Consider the following 12,738-nt stretch of genomic DNA (forward strand, 5'->3'; position numbering starts at 1 on the left):
CCTGCTAATTTTGCAAGCTATGTCAGTGACTCCGGTTCTTTTCCGGATAATCTCATTTCTGATCTTATCCTTCAAAGATACTCCGAGCATAGCTCGCTCCATAGCACGCTGAGCGACTTTGAATTTGTGGACTAGTCCCGCAGTTAGTGTCCACGTTTCGGCACCGTATGTCATGGCAGGTAAGACGCATTGGTTGAAGACTTTCGTCTTCAAACATTGCGGTATAGACGACTTGAGGACTTGACGAAGGTTGCCAAATGCTGCCCATCCCAAGCGAATTCTTCGATCGGCTTCCTTCTCGAAGTTGTTCCTACCGATTTGTATAATCTGTCCTAGGTAGGTATATTCACTAACAACTTCGAGAGGTTTCCCCTCGACGTATATCGGTCCCGGCACGACATGCCTATTGAACATGACCTTGGTCTTGTCCAAGTTCATGCCGAGACCGACACACCGGGAAGACTCGCCTAGGCTACGCAGCATTTCGGTGAGTTGTTCCAGCGACTCTGCTATGATGACGATATCGTCGGCAAATCGAAGGTGTGAGATGTACTCGCCGTTTACATTGACTCCATACCTAGTCCAATCCAGCGTTTTGAAAACGTCTTCCAACGCGTTGGTGAACAGTTTCGGGGATATTACATCCCCCTGTCTCACCCCTCTGCGCAATTGGATCGCCTTCGTCTTACAGTCCTGGATGTGGACAGTCATTGTAGCGGCGTTGTACAGACATCTCAGTACCTCGATATATCTCCAATCGATATGACATCTCTGCAATGAGTCGAGCACTGCCCAGGTTTCGATGGATTCGAAGGCTTTCTCGTAGTCCACAAATGCCATACACAGCGGCTGATTGTACTCTTCGGTCTTCTGCACAATCTGCCGAACAGTATGGATGTGGTCCACGGTGCTGTAGCCTGATCGAAAGCCGGCTTGCTCTGGGGGCTGGAACTCGTCAAGTCGTCTGGCGAGACGGTTCGTGACGACTCTTGAGAACAGCTTATACACGTGACTCAGGAGGGAGATTGGTCTGTAGTTTTTCAAGAGGGTTTTATCACCTTTCTTGAAAAACAGTACCACCTCACTCCCGCTCCACGTTTCCGGGGTCTTGCCATGTTGGATGACGGAATTAAAGAGGCTTGCTAGCTCTTTCAGGACCGGAGTCCCGCCTGCCTTAAGCAACTCTGTTGTGATTCCGTCATCTCCCGGAGATTTGTTGTTTTTAAGCTGTTCTAGAGCCGCCCTAATCTCTCCTTGGTCAACGACCGGGAGCTCCTCGGAGTAATGGCGCATAAGAGGGGCGCGCTGGTCATCAATACTGATTCCCATGGGTTTATCCGATCTTGAAGAGAACAACTGCCCATAAAACCTCTCTACTTCTCCGATAATCTCAGGCCTAGAGGTAACGACCCCACCATTTTCAGTTTTAAGTTTTGTCAGACGCGGCCTCCCAAACTTGCGAGCGAACACTTTCGATCCCCGATTTTGCTCAATCGCAGCCTTGATGGCACGGGTATTGGAGCGTCGGAGATCGCGTCGCGTCAGCGTTTTTATTGTTCGGTTTAAGGCCTTATCTGACAAAAACGATGGTAGTTCTCGTCGTTTTCTCATGAGCTCGAGTGTCTCAGCAGAGAGTTTTGGTGCGTTGTCTCTTCTCTGTGGCGGAAAACACTTGCGGGATGTGTTTTGCAGTATTTTGACCAGCGTGTCGGTTCTCTCATCAATGCTGCTTATGGTTTCCAACGCGGTGAATTGATTTTGAAGTTCCATTTGGAACTTTTTGGAACTTTTGGAACTTAATAAATTGGAATTTAATAAATACAATAAATTTAATAATAACAGTAAGGTATTGAAATACAAATTAAAAGTCTCAGGTATTTGATGTTGTTAGAGAGCCTTTTTAATTAACTTTAGGTGCACTATTGCCAGGGAATCTGTTGAATTGTAGGGTTCTTTAACAATCAGTCGGCTTCAAGCACAGCACTTCATTATAAATTGAAAAAACAATTTAAACTAATTTTAAGTTTATTTTTAATTTATTTTTTATATTTGGCACGACGGCAAATTACTACTCCACCTGATGGTAAGTGGTAGGGAGTCCAAACGCGACGATGGCCAGTACAGTCGGGAAGAATGTTCTGCACTAGCCGCCCCCGCCTTGCCGATCCGCAAGATGCCGTTTCACGCCTCGTTTGAAGGAACCTGGGTTGTAAGAGGAGGGGAACACGTGAGCTAGTGAAATATTTAATTTTTTGGAAGTGCGACAAAGAAAGGAGTTGGATTTCTTTGTGCGCGATGGAATTGATGTCACAGTTAGGCGGTGATATCTAGAGCCAGCACGCGTAGACTTGTAAAGGAAGGGGAAAGCAGGAATTAGAGAGAATAATTCTTCAGATCACTGGCCGTGATATAGTCGATAGAAAGCGCTCAGTGTTGCTATCACTCGACGCAATTGTAAAGACTCGAGGGTGTTTGTGACATTTACATCGCCAATAATCCGAACCGCAACCGATCGCTGCAACCGATTCAAGGCCTTCAGTAGGTACTTAGCGAAGCCATCCCAAAGGTGTGAGCAATATTCAACGCAAGACCGTACCTGTGTTTTGTACAACAGGCACAGTTGTTTTGGCTTGAAAAAAACGCCGCACCTTGTTCAGAACTCGGAGTTTCCGTGAGGCTGTTTTTATAACAGCTTCGATATAATCCCTCGGATTAAGGTCGCACCAAACGTCAATCCCCAGCAAGGCGATTTTATGATAGCGAGTATAAAGATACTTAAAAACATAGGTATTTAATATCGGAAACTTTAATTATTAATATAAAAACTTAGTACAAGCAACCAATACAAACCTACTCATAAGTCATACTTTTCTTTAAAGGATATTACGACCTATGGACCAACAATTACTTGCTTTTTCTTTTAATTGTAGTATATACAATTGGACTGACATTCTGAATCCCGTATACATTTTAAATAATATTATTACAACTTTATTCTGTATTACATTTTTTCCCTTGCTCAAATTAAGATAAAAATCAATAGCACCGTCAGAGCTTGATTTATGGATTATTTTTGGCCATATGTAGGAATATAGCGCTAAAACGCGGGATATTACGACTGATACATTTTTTTTTTGTTGGTGATTCAAATTGTCACATTTACATTATTTTTCAGTAATTAGGTCGATTTAAGTTCCTCTAGACACGCGGTAGCGTCAAGCTAACAGAACTGGCAAGCAGCACCGTGTGTAATATTAAAGTCTTACATCACATCTAGCGTGTTGTATGTACTATACTTAATGCATATATATTATTTTATGCCCTTAGCAGTGTAATATATGGGCGAGTATATCGATTATCGAATGTTTATATCTCATTGATTAAAAAATGCGCAGTTGATACTTATTTTACCACTATTATTTATATTTTAAAAGTTATATCCACCATATACATATATATTTATATTTTAAAAGTTCTGCAATCACATAACTATTTGCAACTTTTTTATTAAAAAAACATGAAATAAAGACATGCTCATAGTGTGATAATGATATACCTATTTTTTAAACTAATTCATAACAAAACGCTTCTAAATATTCATCGATTTCCACAAATGTCAAATCAATAGATCTATGTGGTTAACACTGCACAAAATCAAGCATAATACATAGAAACATTTTTACATACATATATACATACATACATATATACACTTATATATACATACGTATATAGCAAAATCCTACGTTAATATTGTACGACAGAATGAAAAAATGCCAAAAAGATAGAAGATAATTACCGGCAGTACCTTTAATAAATAATTATTAATTTCACGATTATTTGAAGTTTGTAATGAGTCACGAGTATTTTCAATAAACTGGTGTTAACTGGTGTTGGTGTTGTGTATTTTTATTATACAACAATACACGACCGCTTTTTTACTCGTACAGTATTTGCTAAAATCCTTCCCACCGGCGGCCAGTTAAACTAGATTCATCCATAAATCGGCTGTTCTAATACCACACTTACAAGTCTATCTCAAGCGCATTAAGGTTTACAAGGTTAGCGCAGAAACTAAACATTTAACTCACCGGATTTGGTTAGAATTTATAATAACTATTTTTTATAGTCCAAAAAATTAATATCATAGACATATGGGACCTTGGACTGAAACGAATCGAAATTAATGATTTTCAATTTAAATTAATGATATAATAAAAATATCCCATACAGATTTTAAAGATTAAAACATATCTCTATATGAAATTTATTAGTAATTATTTATCACATATCTTTGAAAACAAAAATCACACGAATATTATAAAGAGATCAGATTTGTTTGTTTTTTTAGGATTAATGTCAAAACGACTAACCCTGTCTCGAACTATAATAAAATTCATTCAAGAAGGTTCTTACAATGAGTTTTAATCGTCATCGAAAAATTATATAAAATGCAATTATACGATTCAACTATTGGTTCGGAATTTAGATTCTACCGAGGAAAACCATCAAGAAACTAACTCGTTGGCTACTCTTTTCCATCAATTAAATTACACAGGTTAAATTAAATACAACAACTATAATAATTATATGACCTATATGAAAATCGATCTATATCAAATTTAATTGAGTAATACGCATTCATAAGTAATTATGATTTTAAATTCGCAAAGCTATAATCTGTGATACTTTGATATAGCAGTAAACAACTTGCCCAAGGTAATAATAATAATAATATCCTGGGACATTATTCACACAAGGCCATCTGATCCCAAACCAAGCAGAGCGTGTACTATGGAAACTTGACTGATATACTACATATAATACTTTTCTTTTGTAAATACATACTTAAATAGATAATTACACCCAGACTCAGGACAAACAGACATGCACACAAATGTCTGTCCTGGGTGGGAATCGAACCCACAACCTTCGGCGCGAAAGGCAAGTATCTACCAACCACGCCAACCGGCCCGTCAAGGTAGGATGAAACGACTTTGTCGAGTCGGAAACTTGGTGTTATAATTTTGCTTTTAGTTCTCGATTTCATGCACTATATATTATGCATTATTTATGTTTTTCTAAAATTAAGGTTTTATTCTATTATATAAATAAAGATGTAAGTTATCAATATTTAATTATCCAAACGAGTTGCTGAACAGCCCGCTAAACCCACGTTGTCTGTTACATTTATACTACATATACGTACTCGTACGATATACCTGTTTAATTTTCCGTCTACAGATTGGTTGTGGGTTTGATATTTAAATCGATACTTCGGAGACTTCGATGTGAATCTAGTCGCAGATAATTCCCGGTCTATCTCGAATATGCAGTTACCACAGCGCTGTAATGTATACGTACTTGTTTGTGATTATTAGAACTGCCATGATGGTCCTGTAATGACTGGATCTTAGAAATATGGTACATTTCTTATCGATCATTATACATTTTTGTTATGAAAGCTGTTTTATATATTTTTAGATGAGTTTTTCGTTAAAGTAACTTGTTTAATTTTAAAAAAAATGTAGAAAAGATATAATATTAAAGATACATTTCAATTAAAACTAACCCTTATTTAAATATGATTTTTTTTAAGCTATATAACGATGCAAATAAATCTCATGCAAACATGTAACAAAGTATTGACTGCCCTTATTATTATTTATAGATCCCATTACAAATTTATCGATTTTAAGCTAAACGAAAAAAACGTTTATACTACACAAAATATTGTAAACGTAAACAGTTTTATCAAATCTATTTTTGAACTCTATAGATAGATAGCCTAATAAACATGCACTTATATAGAAATCACTTTGGTTGCCTGGAAGAGATCGCTATGTAGCGATTAGGTCGCCAAAATTGTATATTACCTTTATTTAGGCTGAATCCAAGTTTTGAATTTTATGTCTTCTCTTTGCGTTGTACAATAAAGTATAATTATTTATTATTATTATTTATTATGAATTCAGCCTTGGGTTCAATACTATGTAGAAAACACTATAATATTCGTAAAGTAATAGTATGGAAAATTTCTCTAATATCCTTATCTATTTAAAATCTTTAATTTATTATAACAAAAGAATACGATAAAAAAGAAATTTATTGATAGTGATATTTTAGTGCTTATAATAATGACATGCCGTTTTTAACTTGCGATAATAATAATTTGAATCTTGACGACTAATTATGGTAATATTTATTTTATGATGTTTTGAAATTTTGCAGGTGCTCTGTAATTTTAAAACTTCAACGATAGCTATCATAAAGCAGTGTACTTAACACTACGCAAGCAAAAATTTAATTGTGATCCTAATAAATTGTAATTACATCCTGTACAACTAGTTTTTTTTTTAAATTGTTATCCACTTAAGTCAAATTTATAATCATATTAATTAATTTCCTTGATTAATTAATTGGTAGCTAACCTTGAATTCCGAACTAAATTAAATACAAGTTGAAGGACATAATTAACAAAGAAGTGGGTACAAGGCGAGCAATGAAAAAGATAAAATAATAAAACCAAACAGTCCTACGGTCCTTAAGAATGGCGCCATCAGGAATCACATTATGGACCTTATTTGTATTACAATAAGAGCCACTGGGCTTAAAGTAATGCTCGTGTTTGCGCCAATGTTATACTGCTCTACATTTGATAAGTAATCGTTAGAGGACAAATCCTTCAATATATAAATATTAAAAAAAACTATTTGCTATGTAAATTAAATATATTTACTATAAATACTTTACTAGATCATGTTGCGTCGTATAAACTATGACATACAATTTAAATATTTGTTTCGTTATAATTACTTATTACATAAAAATATATCTATCTAAATTCGAGGTTTCGCGTGTAATAAAGTTTATTTAGTATACGATAACAAAACGTTGTATTCTATTTGTACAGACTCTTAAGGAACCCGATAGCGCAGCAAATTGCGATCAATAGCACGAGCTTTCAGCAGACGTCGTGAGTCTAGACATTACCACAGTTTGAAAGCTCCAACATCCTTGTAATAAAATTCATTGTGAATACGTTCTACATATCAGTTTTATAATCAGCAACGAATCTAAAACACGCTTGTTAGTAAACGGTTAAAACATATTGACGGAATATTTTATTTAAATTATTGAAGAATAATTGTAAATCATAAATAGAACATATTGTTTAATTCTTTTTATTGTAAAAATGGTTACGTATTTTTTCTACAAACATAAAAAATATGAATTCAAATTTAATTATAGGTATTCTACGAAACCATTATTAATTTATCTATCTGTTATATATATAAATATATTAATTTCTTAAGTATAAATAATTACAATATATTAATATAATAAGAGTATTGATTTCCATGTCTAATGAACTACTTTTACTACTACTTTTCTATCATCATCCCTAGCAATGGCTACGCTATCAAGCAACGCATAATAATAATGTCTTGTCAATATCTATTATATAAGCACAGAGCAACAATTATATATAATATGCTGTCATCACATTGGGAAATCCAGTAATTTTGAGACTATACTATACAAGTTATAAAACATTTTAAAAGAACAATTTATAAAAAAGTATAAAAGAAATAGACGTCGTTGATCGTAGATGAACGTAGAAAGTTTTTCTTAATTTCAAACAAACAAAATCTTTAAATTTATATAATAGTATTGATTATTTGCATAAAATAAATATGACTATGATACGTATGATGAGTACGAATACGCTTAGATAGTCTATGTCAATATTGTAATCATATTATATTGCTCTACATTCACTAAGTAGTTAGTCGAGGTTGAGGTTATAAGGTAGTATAGGCAATTATTCTAATCTTATAAAGAGAGATGCTTTGTCGTTTTGTTTTTTCAGTCCGATCTATATATATATATATATATATATATATATATATACATACGTTATGTTATATCCGATCATATGGTGGTAGAGCTTTGTGCAAGCTCGTCTGGGTAGGTACTATCCACTCATCAGATATTCTACCGCAAAACAGCAGTACTTGGTATTGTTGTGTTCCGATTTGAAGGGTGAGTGAGCCAGTGTAATTACAGGCACAAGGGACATAACATCTTAGTTCCCAAGGTTGGTGGCGCATTGGTGATGTAAGCGATGGTTAACATTTCTTACAATGCCAATGTCTATGGGCGTTAGTCACCACTTACCATCAGGTGGCCCATATGCTCGTCCGCCTTCCTATTCTATACCGTAACAGCCTGTGAATGACTGCTGGGCTAAAGGCCTCCTCTCCTCTTTTTGAGTAGAAGATTTGGAGCTTATACCACCACGCTGCTCCAATGCGGGTTGGTGGAATACACATGTGGCAGAATTTCAATGAAATTAGGCACATGCAGGTTTTCTCACGAAGTTTTCCTTCACCGTATAGCACTAGATTAATTATAATCACAATTTAAGCACATGAAAATTCAGTGGTGCTTGCCCGGGTTTGAACCCACGATCATCGGTTAAGATTCACGCGTTCTTACCACTGGGCCATCTCGGCTCCTATTCTATAAAAAAAAGTAATATGAAACTGTCATATAACTAGTTTATGGGTTTAGGACATAAATAGGATATATTCTACGTAAATATATTATGTAGGCGGAGAAAAATTATCGGTTCAGACACGTTCAAAGCGAACGTTAGCAGCGTTATATTATAACAGAAACAAAAACTTTGTATGAAATTTATAGATGTCGCGAATATACTAGCAAATCGTTGGGTACATAAGCGTATTTTGGATAGGATTTGCGTAAAATCCGTTCTTAGTGAGCGTCTACGTTGGGCAAGGAGTTACTGTGACAAATTTTAAGTTAATCCGTTGGATAGTTTAGGAGATTTCGTAATTAGGGTATTTCGCTTATATATGTATAGTTAAATTTAAGTAAATTTATTCGTCACATAGTTTTAATCATTATCAATATAAATAACATATTAAGCTTTCTCTGAATATCAAAATTGTTTTTATACCGTGTAATTTTGAAGAGAAATAACATATGAGGCGATAGAGCTAATCGCTTCTATTATAATATTTGTTTACAACACTGAATTTTCATGTACTGGATTTTTGCTTGCAATGTTACGCGTGTTCGTCGATATAGGAAAACATAGGGAGGAAACCTGCATGAGTCGATTTAAATCTGCCATATTTATATTATTATATCCAACAACTCGCATTCAGGTACTTTGTAGAAATAATTTGGATTGGCTGGGTCAATGTTTTCTCTCCGATTGATATGTTTAATATGGCGTCACTTTTTTATTATTATTTAAATAACATCACGGTTTAAGACCCTAATTTTACCTTTGAAATTCGGAACGTATTATTAGTTAATAATATATTTAGCTATGAAATGACTATATTCGATTATAGGTAACAAAATACAAATGTGTCTCCAATATGTATAAGTATATTGCACGATATATAATACTTATAATTTATGAGTTATCATATCGTCAAACGTGTTACGTAAAAATAAATATAATAATTTTTGGCTTACTCCACAGTTGTCCGTATTAATTAGTCAACGTATAATTATTGATGTTAAATTTAATAACGCATTATTTAGAAAACTATTTTTATAAAGACAAAACCTTTGCTTTTGACATTTTTGCCCTTGCTAAGACTTTTTACTTTCAATTCGACATGAGCACATGTGAATACGATAAAGTCTTGTTTACATCAATTTTGGGATAAAAATAACACGAGTATTAAATTCATTCTCGAATTTAGAATTAAATTCTATATAAATTTTGGTATATATTCAGGTGCAGATAAACATCGTATCAATGTATTTTGTTACAGCGTGCACTTGGACACAGCTTAATAAACAATTGACGGATTGAGCTCGATGTCCAACACTAGTTCGTAATGTTTTGTTGTGTCGCGACTTTTCAGTATTCACATTCCTAAATAAACAAAAAATATAAACATCGTGTCGGACATTCAACTTCAACCTGGACTGACGACTGAAATAATTTATATACATACATAACTGTAACAATAAAATTAATCCCCTGGTATAATAATTTATGCACTAAGTTTCCGACTAGCGTACCCCTAGTTACGTTCCCTCTCCCCAACTGATAGGGTTGTGAAGGTCAGATAGCAGTTGCAAACGAGAATGGTGCCCTTCCAAGGTCAATGCGGGCCCTACCTTGAATATTCCTGAGCAGGAAATGTACACATTACCTGTGTAAGTTCAACGAGCTGAATTCGGTTTGATCACGTACGCTAATTAAAAAAAACTTTATGATGTTTGAAGTTTATGCGTAGTTAAGTTATATGAGCCAAGCTTTACCCACAGATTAAAAAACAAGTTTAATGTGTCTTACTTGAAGATAATAAATGTTTAAATAATCAAACATATCAAATTTATGATATACAAGAAAAAATATAATTAATGTAATAATCGATTGTAGGTACTTAAAAAAAGAAAAAAATGCATTATATAAATGCATCCTAAAAATACATGTTATTTTATTAATCACTAAAAATTATTCTTTGTTAAATTTGAAATAGTAATAAATATTCAAAATATTTTAAAATATATTTTAGAAATAGTCAAATATTCTAATCGAGAAAACACATTAAATAAACATATAACAAAATTTATATCAAATTCTTTCTCGAGGTGTTGAACTATTGATACTTAAATATAATATTATGAATAATTTGTGACTATTCTTATTATTAGTTCTTGGTAAGTACTTGAATCCTTATATTATAAGTTAAATTATTCAAATGTTAATATTATGTTAATTTAAAATAAATATTTGATGAGTAGCTTATAGTTATTTATTTTCCTAATATTTTTCTAATAAATAACTATAAGCTAACTATAAATCCTAAAATATTCCTAGTATAATGTTGTTGTTTTTTAATATTTTTATTTTCACTATATGGTGTAAAATTTAAATCCTTACGTGCTATAGACACTAATTTTATCTATAATAATAAATGATGGGATGTTTTTGTTGTAATGACTAACTAAAAAGTAGTAAGCCTAGTAGTAAGTTTTAGTGTATAATATTAATATATAAAAAAACTGCGCTTCGCAGTTTCACCCATTTCATTTTCAGTTCAGACTATTTAGACGTGACAAACGTGAATTTCAATTTCTTGCTTATGACTTAAATAACTATAAATTGCCGAAACAACCTATCACTGCTTAATACATTTATTTGTACAAAATAAAACGACTTTTAGAATATTTTAATATGTAACGATATAATTATATAAGTTTTATTAAAGAGTATTTAATGTACTTTAAATAAAGTTACAACGTTTGTCTATTGTATAAAGTGCCTAGTTTATGAGAAGAGAAGACAAGTAATGAGTTTGATTGGTTGCATGGTGTCAATGATAACAATTACATCTCATTGGACATAATAAAAGGACGTGCCCTCGAAACATATGCATGTGCATACGAAGTTACTCATTCAACTAAAATGTACAATTTCCTCTTAATACAGTATAATAAATTGATTAATCACCATATGTTTTACATGCGAGCGATGCATTAAGATTTTTCGTTTAGACATCGGTTTATTTTTTGCGACCGGTAATTTATTATCAACGAAATATCAACTGCATTTATATCAATTAGTAGAAATAAAAAATGTCAAATGCCACTTTAAATTGTTTATTATATTGCAAATCTAGAATTAAATATTTATTATACCAACTAATAATAGCTTTTATTTTTTCATTTGAAGAATACTATACAGAATCTAGTTTGTAGCTTTTCGATAACTTATTATTATGTAGTTATATTTATTTAATTAATTTTTTAATTATTTTTATTCACGTGTTATGCTATATGCTATCGCAATGAAAAATTAAAAATTATGTGTGTGTAATTTTTTTTTATTTTTCATATTTAAATATGATAAGCGCATTCGCTTATCATATTGGCCCATTGGCCACCTGACGGTATTCACATTCGTTCTGCAACTGTATGAAGTCAAAACAATTCCTTATATCTACCGTGTATGCGCTGCCAAGTGTTGATGGGATGTGATGTCCCTTGTATTACAATAACACTGGCTCACTCAACATTTATATAGAGCAAAACAATATATTCATGTTTCGTAGCAGAATAACCGGGCCTACCCAAAGCCGAGATGGTCTAGTAGTTAAAACGCGTGAAACTTAACTGATGATCGTGGGTTCAAATCCGGGCAAGCACCACTGAATTTTCATGTACTTAATTTGTGATTATAATTCATCTCGTGCTTGACGGTGATGGAAAACATCGTGAGGAAACCTGCATGTGTCTAATTTCATTGAAATTCTGCCAAATGTGTATTCTACCAACCCGCATTGGTGCAGCGTGGTGGAATAAGCTCCAAACCGTCTCCTCCAAAGGGATAGGAGGCCTTAGCCCAGCAGTGGGACATTAACAGGCTGTTACTGCTACTGTTACTACCCAAAGCTGGTAGTAATTCAAATTACCACATTTAATATTCGTTATCAAATTTAACAAAAATAAATGCATTTTTACTTTAAACACCATAAATTAAGTTAATTTCTCATTTTATTTGACATAAATTTGACTACCTTCCTTATTTTAGTATATACCAAAACATACCTAACTAAATATATCTCTCAGTCGCAGCAACTCAAATGAAGTCATTAAGATAGAATACTAATCGCTTAATACACCTAAAAACATATCAGCATACTCCTCGTCAAAACTGTTTCGATTTAACTAAATTTT

The 12,738-nt window shown here is 33.3% G+C and overlaps 1 protein-coding gene across 2 annotated transcripts in view; it reads right to left on the reverse strand.

Annotated features, from left to right (window-relative positions):
* LOC126776248 (ecdysone 20-monooxygenase) overlaps positions 1–12,738 on the reverse strand; it is a 38,604-nt gene that overhangs the window by 17,513 nt on the left and 8,353 nt on the right. Inside the window, exon 1 of one of the 2 annotated variants that reach the window (XM_050498564.1) lies at positions 2,078–2,130. The exons of the other annotated variant lie outside the window; for it this stretch is intronic. The gene's annotated coding sequence lies outside the window, so the exon portion shown is untranslated. Of the gene's footprint in view, positions 1–2,077; positions 2,131–12,738 lie in introns of those variants that run through there. 2 annotated transcript variants of the gene reach the window in all.

Source organism: Nymphalis io, chromosome 20 (assembly GCF_905147045.1).
Source record: "Nymphalis io chromosome 20, ilAglIoxx1.1, whole genome shotgun sequence".
Taxonomy (NCBI): domain Eukaryota; kingdom Metazoa; phylum Arthropoda; class Insecta; order Lepidoptera; family Nymphalidae; genus Nymphalis; species Nymphalis io.